General features: G+C 35.1%; 2 long non-coding RNA genes across 2 annotated transcripts in view; both read right to left on the reverse strand.

The window, feature by feature from the left end:
* The window catches only part of LOC141363674 (uncharacterized), a 245,305-nt gene that overhangs the window by 21,555 nt on the left and 209,561 nt on the right, over positions 1 to 14,189 (reverse strand). The gene's annotated exons all lie outside the window — the stretch shown is intronic.
* LOC129421513 (uncharacterized) lies at positions 10,359 to 12,581 on the reverse strand. Its single transcript, XR_012369094.1, has 5 exons — positions 12,333 to 12,581; positions 11,278 to 11,354; positions 11,049 to 11,095; positions 10,836 to 10,958; positions 10,359 to 10,623 (listed from the first exon to the last, which is right to left on the reverse strand). It is a non-coding gene; the product is annotated as an uncharacterized lncRNA (long non-coding RNA).

The following is a 14,189-nucleotide window of genomic DNA, read 5'->3' on the forward strand; positions in this document are numbered from 1 at the left end:
AAAATGATTTCTTAATGTCTAGTGACATATCAGGGCCATTTTATGATTACACTGAAAAAAATGATTCTTCAATTTAATCAATTTTTTTAAGGTAAGCGGTTGCAATCAATTTATTTAAGCTACATTTAAACAAAAAAAATGTGTTGAACTTAATCAATTTTATTTAGTAACCCTAGTATAAAAAAGCTAAGTAATTTCTGCCATATTTAATTGTGCTACATTCTCGTATATTATTTATTTATGACTGATGAAAAATTATTAATTGAATTTAATAATTTTTTTTAAGGTAAGTGGTTGCAATCAATTTATTTTAGCTACATTTAAATAAACACATTTCATTGACTAACTTTCAACATTTTTAAGGAAATTGTTTGCAATCACTAACCTTACAAACAATATATAAAAATGACCCTTAAATGGCGTTACAAATACACCAAGTGGTAAGTTTAATGTTATTTTTTAATGTCAGCAAATGTACAATAACAATTTCTTTGTGTGTACAAGTGTTTAAAACAAGTGCTCACTGCACATTCACAAAATATAAAATAAAAAAACACAGATGGAAAGAGGCCACAATGTTTGTGAATCAATAAAACAGCACAAAAGTCAAAAACAGTAGTGCTGACTTCACACATTGCACAATAATTATTTAAAAAAAAAGTGTTACATTTTTACAGACAACAGTTATGAATCATTAAAAGCATTATTAAAATGTTTAAGGGTGTTTTCACATATAGTTCATTTTAAAAGAACCAAACCCAGTTCACTTAAAGTGAACCAGAAAAGGGACTAGCCGAATGTGACCTCAGTCCTTTTGGTGTTCACAATATAGTGGACTCAAAAGAGGACCCAGTTCTTTTTTTGTCCTCTTCAGAACTGAAGTGATCTCAGACCCTTTCTTGTTCACATCACAACTTCATAAGAACTCAGACCCCAGCTTTCTGTGCAGCAGTTTATTTTGATACAATGTCAAAACCACACACGAAATGGACCGGGACCTCATTGATTTCACATATCAAAAAGAAATCGAACCACAAAAGAACCCAAAAGGGAACCGTACTCAGACCACCTCCAGTAGTGGTCTGAGTTCGGTTCGCTTTTGGGTCCTTTTAGGGGGGTCTGAGATCAGTTGGTTTGTTCACATATACACCCTGAACTGCTCTGAGAGCGTTTGGAGGGCTCAAACGAACTAGGTGTGAAAACTATGGAAAGAAATTAGACTCAATATTATTAACAAATACATGCACAGTTATCTGTGAACTGGATGCATGTTACAAATGTATTTTACTATCCATGAACAAATGTCTTTAGATTTGAATATGTGAAATTCAGAATTTGAATGAACGTGTATCGATTTGTACAAATGTACAAATACACATGTTTTATTGTGTATTCAAATATCATAATTCGCGCGTGCAAAAAGGGAGATGTGCATTTGTGGATCAGGTGACACGCGTGCATTAATCCCGTTCTGTTCATTTGTATATTGAGACTTTCATTTCGCTGTTTAAAGCATTTTATGAGCCAAATACAAACAACTATCAATAAATGAACTAAAAAGATGTCTTTGATTTTGTGTCTGCGAATTTTAATATTTACGTGAATGTGCATCGATTTGTAAAAACAGAGACATATTTGTGAATTCAGTTGACATATTTCGTATCATTATTTCACAATTTGTGCACGCAAAAAAGAGGATGCGCATTTGTGGATCAGGCGACGCGCGTGCATTAATCCTGTTCTGTTCATACGAGTTTTGAGACTTAAGTTGCATGGTTTGCATTGAAAGATCCACGAGCACAGATGTGCTATGAAAAGAGTCAACACTAGGTGTCAGGCTAACGGAGTTTCACACATGGCGGTGAATTCTGTTTTCTGTGTTTCCCTTTGGTCTGGTGTTTTTATAGCATTGCGTTTGTTGTCTATGTGTATTGAATGTTTTGGTGGCTTGGCTACTGAGATGTGTTTGTGTGCATGTAATGTATCTTTATTGTCCTTTAATGGTAAGTCAATTATTTTTACAGTATAATTTACTTCATTTTAAAAAGTAATACTTTCATGTATTGGGCTGTACCATTTGTTAAATATTTCATAATTTTCCTATTTTCTATTGTTTCTTTTTGCCTTATATATATATGGCCTGCGTGTTTGTTCTACAATTATTTTGTTACATGCATACAAATTAATATGCCCCAGCCTGTTTATATATAAATAACACTTCAAATCATGGGTGTGTGCTATATTTATGTATTTATTAAGAATGTCCACATAATAATTATTAAAACAATTTTATTAAAACAGGTTATAAAAATACCACAATAGAAAACTGGGGAAAGTATGAAATATTTAATAAACTGTATTATAGAATACATTAAATTATTTTATTTTTTTAGTATAAACCATTAAAATCTTTAGTCTTTATAAATATATAAAAACATACCGTGATAAAAACGCTACACTAAAGGGAAGGGAACAGACTTTGACAGAACACCTGAAATCAGTTGCTTTGCTTAGGACCTAATTAACGCAATCCTGTATTACCGCACTGACAAGCCAACCGCATGAATGCAACCACGGCGCTTTTTACATTAAATTAATGAAACTAGCTATGACCTTCTTGTTTTTCACATCATACATGTATAATGAAGGCCAAATAAATTGGTAAGAGGTCATTTCGTTAAATCACAGGCTACAGCCAGGGCTGGATTGTCAATATTGGGCGAGTGCCCCAGGCAATAGGGGGGCACCAAGGTCTCCAGACTGCGGCCAAAATGTTTTTACAAGTACTCGAGCATGTGCGGGCACTACGGAATGCACGATCGGGTTTTAACCGCTCAATTGCATGACGCGTAATCGCGTATATCGTTTTATGTCACCATGCGCTCGGTTGATTTTACAGATGGATCTACGCAGCCCTGGTAAAGTTAACACATCGCACTCAGAACCGCGCCGGTTAAACATTACAGCGATGAGAGATAAAGAGAGCCGGACAACTTTTAGCCTACATTAAAGGAATAGTCTACTCATTTTCAATATTAAAATATGTTATTACCTTAACTAAGAACTGTTGAATCATCCCTCTATCATCTGTGTGTGTGCACGTAAGCGCTGGAGCGCGCTGCGACGCTACGATAGCATTTAGCTTAGCCCCATTCATTCAATGGTACCATTTAAAGATAAAGTTAGAAGTGACCAAACACATCAACGTTTTTCCTATTTAAGACGAGTAGTTATACGAGCAAGTTTGGTGGTACAAAATAAAACATAGCGCTTTTCTAAGCGGATTTAAAAGAGTAACTATATTTTATGGCGTAATAGCACTTTTGGGAGTACCTCGACTCTGCGCAGTAACACCCTCCCTCTCCCATTATGAGAGTGAGAAGGGGAGCGGATTTTTCAGGCGAGTCGAAGTACTCCCCAAAAGTGCTATTACGCCATAAAATATAGTTACTCTTTTAAATCCGCTTAGAAAAGCGCTATGTTTTATTTTGTACCACCAAACTTGCTCGTATAACTACTCGTCTTAAATAGGAAAAACGTTGATGTGTTTGGTCATTTCTAACTTTATCTCTAAATGGTACCATTGAATGAATGGGGCTAAGCTAAATGCTATCGTAGCGTCGCAGCGCGCTCCAGCGCTTATGTGCACACACACAGATGATAGAGGGATGATTCAACAGTTCTTAGTTAAGGTAATAACATATTTTAATATTGAAAATGAGTAGACTATTCCTTTAACACTAAAAACATTATAGACGAGAATAAAGGTCTACATCAGTGCCCAAGGAAAACTAGATAAAAGATGAGAAACGTGTAAAGGATACAAGCATGTAAACTGCTGCCCTGCCACTTATCTCATTAAAGTAAGCTATCTAGATATAACTTATTGTAGCCTATATGTAGCCTATCTTATGCCTATAGTTAAGGGGGTTGTATGAATCTTTGATTCATAACTTCCTATTCTGAAAGTTTCATTAATTGTGCATAATGATGACATGTGCAGCAACTGCATAGTTAAGTCTATTTAGTATTTTTCAGTAATGCAGTTATTTTGGGAAAATGTCAAAATATTGCATTGCAGGCTTATTTAAGGTGTGCCCTAAATTTTCTGCTAGCGCTACTAAAATTTTCAGTCAGGGGCTACTTTGCTCCTAATAACAAAAACGTTAGTCTGGAGCCCTGAATGACTAGTTTAAAATAATAAATAAATAAATAAAATATATTGGGGGGGGGCACTTCACTGTGTTAATCCGGGCCTGGCTACATGAATGCGTGAGAAAGTGAAACTGAGATAATAGAATGATAGCGTCGTCTGCAGATTGTCTGCAGATGCAGTATTAAAGATTAAAATAACTTTAACTGATCAACACAAATATAAAATGCCATAATATAATTGACGTTTTTTACCAGCATTTAAACCTTTATTGTTTTTTCTTTGTGTATCTGCAACATCCGCCCGTGGATGAGGAAGCTGCAGCCAATGTCGTTGGCTTTTTTCTTTGTTGTGAACTGACTGAACACTTGACTCTTACCTGGGCATTTAGATATTCAAGTTTTCATTATTAATTTCTGGGTGAAACATTTTAAGCATGATGATCATCTGTCGACTCGACAGTTTCAGCACGTCCTTGCGGAGAGACTTTAATGTCTTTTTGTTCACTCCCCATGAGCTGAACGATTTTATTTTGTACTTTTTTACTTGCATATATTTTCAACATATATTCAAGAAACACACATGATATAATGTAAGTTGTTATAGATAGAATAAGCTTGTTCTGAAATGATGACAAAATCGAAATGACTGAAAATGATCTTGAAATGATCCATCTTAATTTAGCCAAAATACTGATTCATTCGTTTTCATACTTTATAGATACACATTAATTTATCTAATCAACCTATTATCATCAAATGCGTATGAATAGCAATCAGTGTGATTATCGTGCAATACATAGCCTACGCCAAATTCCAATTTTGCATGCATATGCTAGTCCTTCCCGTTCACTTAAATGGCGCATCGTTTGGTGTCGTTGTTTTTTTGTCTGTTTTTTAAACCATTGCCGATTGGGTTTGGATGTCATTTTATTTTACAAAAACTTACTCTAACCCCAAACCCAAGAGACAATGGTAAAAAACAAATGAGAAAACAATTATTAAAAAACACGAATAGATGAGCCATAAGGGAACAGGAAGGACTTGCGTAACATATTCACTCAAAATTGTAATTTTATGTAGCCTATGTATTGCACGATAATCAAACTGCGTGTTATTCGTACGCATTTCATGAGAATACTAATATATTATTGAAAATGGCCTAAATGAATATGCAGTGCTTGTGTATTGCATTCGTTTTGTACATTTACAGCGCAGTGTTCTGTATACCGATGCTCTGAAAATTTGCACTTAACAAGCCTAAACCATGTTCTTTAATTTATTTATGTATTTTTGTTTAAATGTAGCTGTAGTATAGCTTGTGTTGATGATGTTTCTTGGACGCACAGAACTTTAGTAGTTTTAAATCTCTTTTAAAGACTCACTTTTTTAGGATAGCCTTTTTATGACACTTTTATTTGTGGTGTGTTTTTACATGTATGTATGCATTACTTGTCTCATTTTTACATGTACGTATGCATTTACTTGTTTTATTCTTACATGTATGTATGCATTACTTGTCTCATTTTGTGTGCGTTGTTTTCTTATTTTCTGTTATGTAAAGCGCCTTGAGAAGCTGCTTTAAAGGCGCTATATAAAAATAAAGTTATTATTATTATTATTATTCTCATAAGGGTTAAGACATAGCACCCAACTTCTATAGTGTACCTCGTTGTTCTGGATTTAAATTATATTTTTTTTGTAAATAAAGGCCGTAAAATTGCATACAGCGCCACGCAAAATCACCGCAAGGGAAAGTCCGACACCGCTACAAAACTAGTTCAGTGACATTATTTGTAATTTAATCAGTAATTTGATTTAGGAGCTTAATAAAAAAACATTACCGTATGTTTAATGTACTGTCACTCAGATCAGGATCCTTAAGTATTACTGCCTTTCCTGATCTGGGTGACAGTAGCCTACATTAAATTTTTATTAGATTATACTAATCCAATAAACAGTCGGGATATATAAATCCAAGTAAAGATAGGCAAAGAAACGCTCAGCAACGTTCACCATGCAGGGGCGTTGCACAAGACCTCGGGCCCTATGCATAGGCAGTCCTGATGGGCCCCCATGCCCCATCCCATAATATATTTCAGACTTTTCAAGGGCCCTCTCTTCCTTTGGGGCCCTGGTAATCAGTACTGGTTTTACCCCCAGTCCGATGCCCCTGTCACCATGGCAAAGCAAGACTTCGCACCGAACAGGTTTGGTGAGATCTAAATGAAGATCTAAATGAAATAAATAAAGTCCACCAAATGAAGAACAGGCGACGCGCGCAATCAGTCTCAGGTACGGGCCGATGGGAAATTTAGTAAATGTTAATATTCAGGCGAGTAATCCTCTGACGACCCAAAGACGAAGCCTGAGGAGCGCTTTTAACAACAGGCAACAGACTTTTTACAATTTATATCATACTAATTATGTACGTTTATAAATCATGTTTTCGTTCATAACTTATGAATCGATCAGCAGTTCAGCACTTGAAAGTGTGTATAAGTACTTTGTTAATACAATATTCTATAAGTGCTTAAATATAGGCTATTATTCACATAACCTTAAATAACGTATAATCTGATCTAGGATCTTAATTAAATTTAGACTCCTATATCAGATTACACATTGTTTGGCGTTGGGGATACCAGCATAGGTCCTAAGCAAAGCAATTGATTTCAGGTGTTCTGTCAAAGTCTGTTCCCTTCCCTTTAGTGTAGCGTTTTTATCACGGTATGTTTTTATATATTTATAAAGACTAAAGATTTGAATGGTTTATACAAAAAAAATAATAATAATTTAACGTATTCTATAATACAGTTTATTAAATATTTCATACTTTCCCCAGTTTTCTATTTTGGTATTTTTTATAACCTGTTTTAATAAAATTGTTTAATAATTATTATGTGGACATTCTTAATAAATATAACACAAACCCATGATGTGAAGTGTTATTTATATATAAACAGGCTGGGGAATATTAATTTGTATGCATGTAACACAATAATTGTAGAACAAACACGTAGGCTATATATAAGGTAAAAAGAAATAATAGAAAATATGAAAATTATGAAATATTTAATAAATGGTATAGTTTAATACATGAAATTATTACTTTTTAAAATGAAGTGAATTATACTGTAAAAATAATTGACTTTCCATTAAAGGACAATAAAGATACATTACATACATGCACACAAACACATCTCAGTAGCCAAGCCATTAAAACATTTAATATATATAGATAATAAACGTAATGCTATAAAAACACCAAACTAAAGGGAAACACAGAAAACAGAATTCACCGCCATGTGTGAAACTCCGTTAGCCTGACACCTAGTGTTGACTTTTTTCATAGCACATCTGTGCTCGTGGATCTTTCAATGCAAACCATGCAACTTAAGTCTCAAAACTCGTATGAACAGAACAGGATTAATGCACGCGCGTCGCCTGATCCACAAATGCACATCCTCTTTTTTGTGTGCACAAATTGTGAAATAATGATACGAAATATGGCATCTGAATTCACAAATATGTCTCTGTTTGAACAAATCGATGCACATTCACGTAAATATTAAAATTCGCAGACACAAAATCAAAGACATCTTTTTAGTTCATTCATTGATAGTTGTTTGTATTTGGCTCATAAAATGCTTTAAACGGCGAAATGAAAGTCTCAATATACAAATGAACAGAACGGGATTAATGCACGCGTGTCATCTGATCCACAAATGCACATCTCCCTTTTTGCACGCGCAAATTATGATATTTGAATACACAATAAAACACGTGTATTTGTACATTTGTACAAATCGATACACGTTCATTCAAATTCTGAATGTCACATATTCAAATCTAGAGACATTTGTTCGTGGATAGTAAATACATTTGTAACATGCATCCAGTTCACAGATAAATGTGCATGTATTTGTTAATAATATTGAGTTTAATTTCTTTCCATAAAAAACACCCTAAAACTATGGATTCCCAGGTCTTAAATGATAAACAGAGTAGACTGTGACATCTGGACTAACATTTCGTGCTGAGCATGCACATACATGTCTGCTACAAAATTTTAGTATTAAAGGTGCAGTGTGAAATTTTTAGAAGGATCTTTTGACAGAAATGCAAAATAATATACAAAACTATATTATCAGGGGTGTATGAACCGTTATGTGTTTATTGCCTTAGAACAAGACCTTTTCATCTACATACACCGAGGGTCCCCTTACATGGAAGTCGCCATTTTGTGCTGCCATTTTTTTACAGAAGCCCTTAAAGGACAATTTTTTGCTAAGTTGTCTCCAACGATGACATGTTTGTCCTTCTCTATGTGTTTCAAAAGCGAGAAGTGAGCCGTGGACTAAGCCGTTGGTTGCAACTCCCAACCTCACCACTAGATGCCGCTAAAATTTACACACTGCACCTTTAAAACGTTTTTCAGTCCTTGAATTTTTGGGGAGAGCTTTAGAATCCATCTGCATAATGAATTTCTGAAAAATTTCAAAAAAGTAGTATTTTAGTTCTTTGGGGTACGCCAAATTAAGCACATAGATTGTACCCAGCATAAATGCAGGCTTGTGCCACAGATTTGAGCTGCTCAAGAATCATCACTCCAACAACGATTCCAATATCGTCATAGTCGCCAAGAACACCTTTTTCTTTTTGATTACACATATGTCCATGGAGATGTTTTCCAGGTCTTTCAATAAGTCATCTTGTTGACTGTCCTACATTTAAATAAAAATAAGCTGTTATTAGAGATTGTTCTGATTCATAACACTTTGACATGTCTACAGGCAAGGGTAATTACAAAAACTATGACACCCCTGTTGCCCATATATTATACAGTGCCCTCCATTAATATTGGGACAGAGTGCACACTTTGAGCTGTATTTAGAGGGTATTCACAAATTCCAATTTGTCTTTAGGATTTAGGAATTACAGTCGTTTAAATGGGCCAAACGTAATGGGACAGTTGAGCTGTAATGGACATGCATTTTGTATTTGTTAAATTATTTCCTCACACTCTAAAAAACAATGGGTTAAAAACAACCCAAATTGGGTTGTTTTTAACCTAACTGCTGGGTAAATACAGGACAGAACCCATATGGGGTTAAATTAACCCAAGAAGTTGGGTTAATAATTTTAACCCAGCCAATGGGTTGTTTTTTCTACCCAAAACTTAGGTTATTTTTAACTAAAATGATGGGTTAATTTGACTTCATAAATGGGTTAAAAATGTATATAGGGTTATTTTTATTCCTTTTAAGATTATCATTTAAAATTAAAAACCAAAAGATAAACAAACAGGTCAACATTGTATTAACTTTATTTTTCATTAATATTTTTTAGCATATTACACTTTGTGTAATGTAACAAATACAATGTGTGTAACGTACACTTTCTACACAATAGCTCAATCAAAAATTCAGGAGATCATACAAAACTATAAATACAATAAATAATAAATTTCCATTTTTAAACAATTTTAAACAATTTCTTCACTTGCCTCTAATTGCAAAAGTGTAAGGAGTGGTTTCCCGGACAGGGATTGGCTAGTCCTTAGTTATTAATTAGGAAATATAACAAGTTTGAACAAACATGTCTTAATAAAAACATTACTTGTGTGCATTTTGAGGGGGAAAACAAAGGGCACTGGTGAATTTTAAGATATGTCAGTGCAAGAAGTTTTCAGTTTGGACAGCTCTTACATTTACTTTATTCTAGGACTAGTCTTATCCTTGTCTGTGAAACTGTCCCTATATGTTTTAACATTTTTAAAAATTCATGAAATTCATAAAATACCTTTAAGAACAACTGTTTGTTACAAAGCAGTATTGTTTTAGTCTACATTATGAACACACACAAAAAAACTATGAAATACAGCATTTTGCCAGTGTAACATTTCATAAACATGTCATTAATATTCATCAAGTAATTCTCTTCCTTAAAGGTGCTCTAAGCGAATTCACACATTTTAGACCATAAAACATTTTTTGTTACATACAGCAAACATCTCCTCACTATCTGCTTGCTGCCTGTCCGCTGATCAAACTGTATAAAACGCGATCTCTGTAGACAGCCTAGGCTCCACAAACTGCAATAAAAACAAAGTGCCCAGACCTACTATCAGAAAGGATAACAAAGTGTTCCAGCCAATTGAGTTAAGGTGAAACTTGGGGGGTGTCAGGGTGTGCGTATGGGTGATGGGTTTGGGAGTTATTACACCTTGATCTTGCCCACTTTAAGACAGCCACTAACATAATGTCCCAAACTTTTGAATGGTAGTTTATTTAAATACCTGGTAAATAACGTATTAAAGTAAATTTCTTGATTTGTACTTACAGGCTGAATGTCGATGAAAGCTTTTTTGCCATCATCAATGCTGGGCCGGACTTTTTCTGGCAGTTTTGAAGGGTGGAGGTGGAAGCAAAACAGGGAGCAGCTTTAATGCAAGATATCCGTTTGCATCTGTAGCAGCAGAAATTGAAAAGCAATATGTTCAGATAATGTTGGTTAACTGTCTGGCATTTCAAATAAATGAAGATGAGTGGAGAAAGTGCTAAATCTCCCAACAGCAATTATTGCCAAAAAATGTCTTCATTAATTTATCAGTGGGTGTCTTTATTAAATTGCTATTAGTAATCTGGCCGTTAATTATCAAAATAGTGGAGAAACTTTACCTTGTGTCATCTCCTCAACTGAACATGGAAGCTTTGCAAGATCCTATTGGTATATCAAGGGAGCCATTTCTCGAAGAGTTTTGGAGCTGCATCCTGGTGTAATGTGTAAAAGTCTTGTGCAATCTAAATGCAAAAATAACAAAAAAACAACTTCTAAAAAAAGACTAAATAAAACTCTTGTTACCATATGATAAAGACAGTATATTAACATACCATGCATGGGGTAGTTAGCCGAGGAAACTCATGGAAACTCAGACCACCTAAAACAGAAAAACACAAACTTTTAGCTCTAAGTGATGCATTCTTTTCTATCAATATAGATAATAGACCAGGGGTGGCGAACGTCGGTCCTGGAGAGCCGCAGCCCTGCAGTTTTTAGCTCCAACCCTGATTAAACCTCACCTGTCTGAAGGTTTCTAGTAACTATTTAGACCTTGATTACCTGTTCAGGTGTGTTTGATTAGAGCTGGAGCTAAACACTGCAGGACTGCGGCTCTCCAGGACCGACGTTCGCCACCCCTGTAATAGACCATTCATACTCATTCATTTGTTCAGGTAATTTCAACATTGGCTTTCAGAGATCATGCACCCCGCCTTTAATTCACTTGTCACCACCTGCTGGCATTAATGTTGTACTAAAGAGAAACTATATTTGAAGCATTGTCACTGTCGAAAAGACGATTTAATCTCTTTTGATCGTTTTCGTAGACAGCAGTGTTTATATCTGAACTATAAAGATTTATTACAGTACTTCTGGAATAACATATCTAAATGTTTGTTTCATACACGTAAACTGCTTTGCTGGATAAGCACGGACGCAGATTTGAATGTCACAGAGTGTGATTAACTTAGGCTTTAATGGACATATTAAAGTTAGTTGAATCTTCTCATTTATAAACAACTTCCGGTAAACTCGGCTAAGAATAAATAACAACAAAGTATTTTTAGAGTAGTTAATTTCTGATAACAAGCAAAATAAACAACAGTAAATTACCTCAGTTCTTATTTCATAGCTAAAGCGTATAAAAACTACACTGAGCTAACGTTGCTAAGTAAAATGTGTATTATAATGTATACAATGTTAACTACAAATCGGCTATCGCCATTTCCCCCCTGCCTTTAGGAAACCAAAACATTTGTTATTTTTGACGAGGTAATTTGTTCCAGAATTCATTTGAGGCACTAGTCAGACCGTTAAACCGGAAGTAAAGACCAGACGCGTAGTTGCGTACCCGTGACACGCGTGCGTCCGATGAAACGCTCTATACTCATAATAATAAAGTATAATTATAGTCCAATGTTAATCGCCATTATTACCATATTAAATATATTGTCCAACGTTACCCCGTTCTGTGGTAAAAGACGCGCATCTGCTCACAAAAAGTTATTTCAAGCACTCGACTGATGTTGTTGACTAAACGTAATGAAATGCCCTCGTTGTAGGACAACACTTTTGCCATTAGGTATCGATTAAATGATACAAAGACAAATACAGACCTTTATTTCACCAGAAAAGAACCGCTGAAGAATGTCTGCTTGTAAAGTGCTGCTGTATTTCTGCTTCTGACGATCCAAAATCCCCGGGACAGATGATCCAGCAATTGGGTTGTTTTGACCCAGCAGCACTGCTGTACAGTGGGGGATGGGCTGCTTTAACTGTTTGTGTACAAAAAATGGTTTTCAGAAACTAATTACCAGAGATTTGTTACGGGCTGTAATTGTCAAAAATCTCATTTTAATAATCTGAAAAAGCAAAGAATGCATTAACTTGAACTTACATTAATCTCGTTTTAAGTTAACAGTTAACTGGGCTTTGAAGTTACGTAAATGTCGTCATATAACGTTAGTTAAGAAAAAACGTAAGGCTTTGTCCAAAGGGGACGTTTTAAACATTAAACAAAAACAGTAGAAAACATATTTACTATCCAACGGGCATATCAAACAAGCCAACCTAAACGAACGAAGCTGGCGGCGTATTTAATGCCATGTAAAACTGAATGTAATGGCACTTACGTCTTTATATAGCCCTCGGTATTATGATACGTGTATAAATAGGTTTAAAAATATATTTTATATGAATAAATATGTTGATACAAACCTTATTTCTCCAAATATCAGTGTGCGTTGTATCCACCTCAAATTCAATCAGCCCGTGTGCTGCACCTGAATCTGCGCCGAGTTGATTTGACCCAATGAGCTGGGTTGTTGAGTCCAGGTGGAGAAGGGGGTGTATTGATTCCACTCTCAGTGAAAATTACCCAGAAAATAACCCAGTGGTGGGGTTACATAAAACTACCCAAAAAACTACCCAAGACTGCAAAAATAACCCAAAAAAATTACCCAAATGGCTCAACCCAGCATTTGGGTAGAAAAAATAACCCCAGATTTTTTAGAGTGCATATATGAAGCATGTTGTGATCTAAAGTTGAAGTTTGGCATTTGGACGCTGTGGCTGTAAACAAACATCATGTACACAATTCACGTCCATAAAACAACTTTTAAGCGAACTGTCCCATTATATTTGGCCCTGAAATATACTGAAATACATTTTTACATATATAATAACATATCCCAATATTTATGAAGGGCACTTTGTGTGTGTGTATGTATATATATATTTATATCTGTGTGTGTGTGTGTGTGTGTGTGTGTGTGTGTGTGTGTGTGTGTGTGTGTGTGTGTGTGTAAGCAACTCCGAGAAAGCGAAAACATAGTGGAACTGCAGGTAAGCACTGCAGCTTTTAAATTTGGACAATTGATAACGAATTTATCGTGACGTGAATATATTAAAACACGTTATGAGATATCGCCACTGATATATTTATAAGCAGCATGCAAAAACATCTCTCTGACACTTTTAAAAACTTTTATATAGTACTGGCAAGCAGAAAGTCTAATATTAAGCGAGTTAATAACAGACAAGGCCAACATCAGAGCCAGGGAATTCCTGTCAGAGATGTAGCCCAGAGAGGGCTTTGGTCAGTGGGGCGAGTAAACACTGACGTCCGCTCTCTGGTTCTCACGTACCGAAGCTTCCTTAAGCAAACGTTCAAACAGGCGCTCTCTTAACTTATCGACTGCATATTTGAATATTATACATATATATTCTCGACTGAACTAATCTTAAAACTACATCTTGTGACAAAGAAACGCTAATATTAAGAAACGGCTTGTTATGAGATTCAAAACAGCCGAGTGAAATCCGTTGCGGAAGAAAGTAGTTCCCAAACAAAGAGGCTTTTAAAATAACTTTGTTGTTGTTTTCTAGTTTTCATTTTTCAAACGTGTGCCGTCAAACTGTTGTATAAAAGCAATTTCGCTCTCGGAGTCGTGTGGTATTTGTTTAACTTATAT

This window comes from Misgurnus anguillicaudatus, chromosome 4 (assembly GCF_027580225.2).
Source record: "Misgurnus anguillicaudatus chromosome 4, ASM2758022v2, whole genome shotgun sequence".
NCBI classification, from domain to species: domain Eukaryota; kingdom Metazoa; phylum Chordata; class Actinopteri; order Cypriniformes; family Cobitidae; genus Misgurnus; species Misgurnus anguillicaudatus.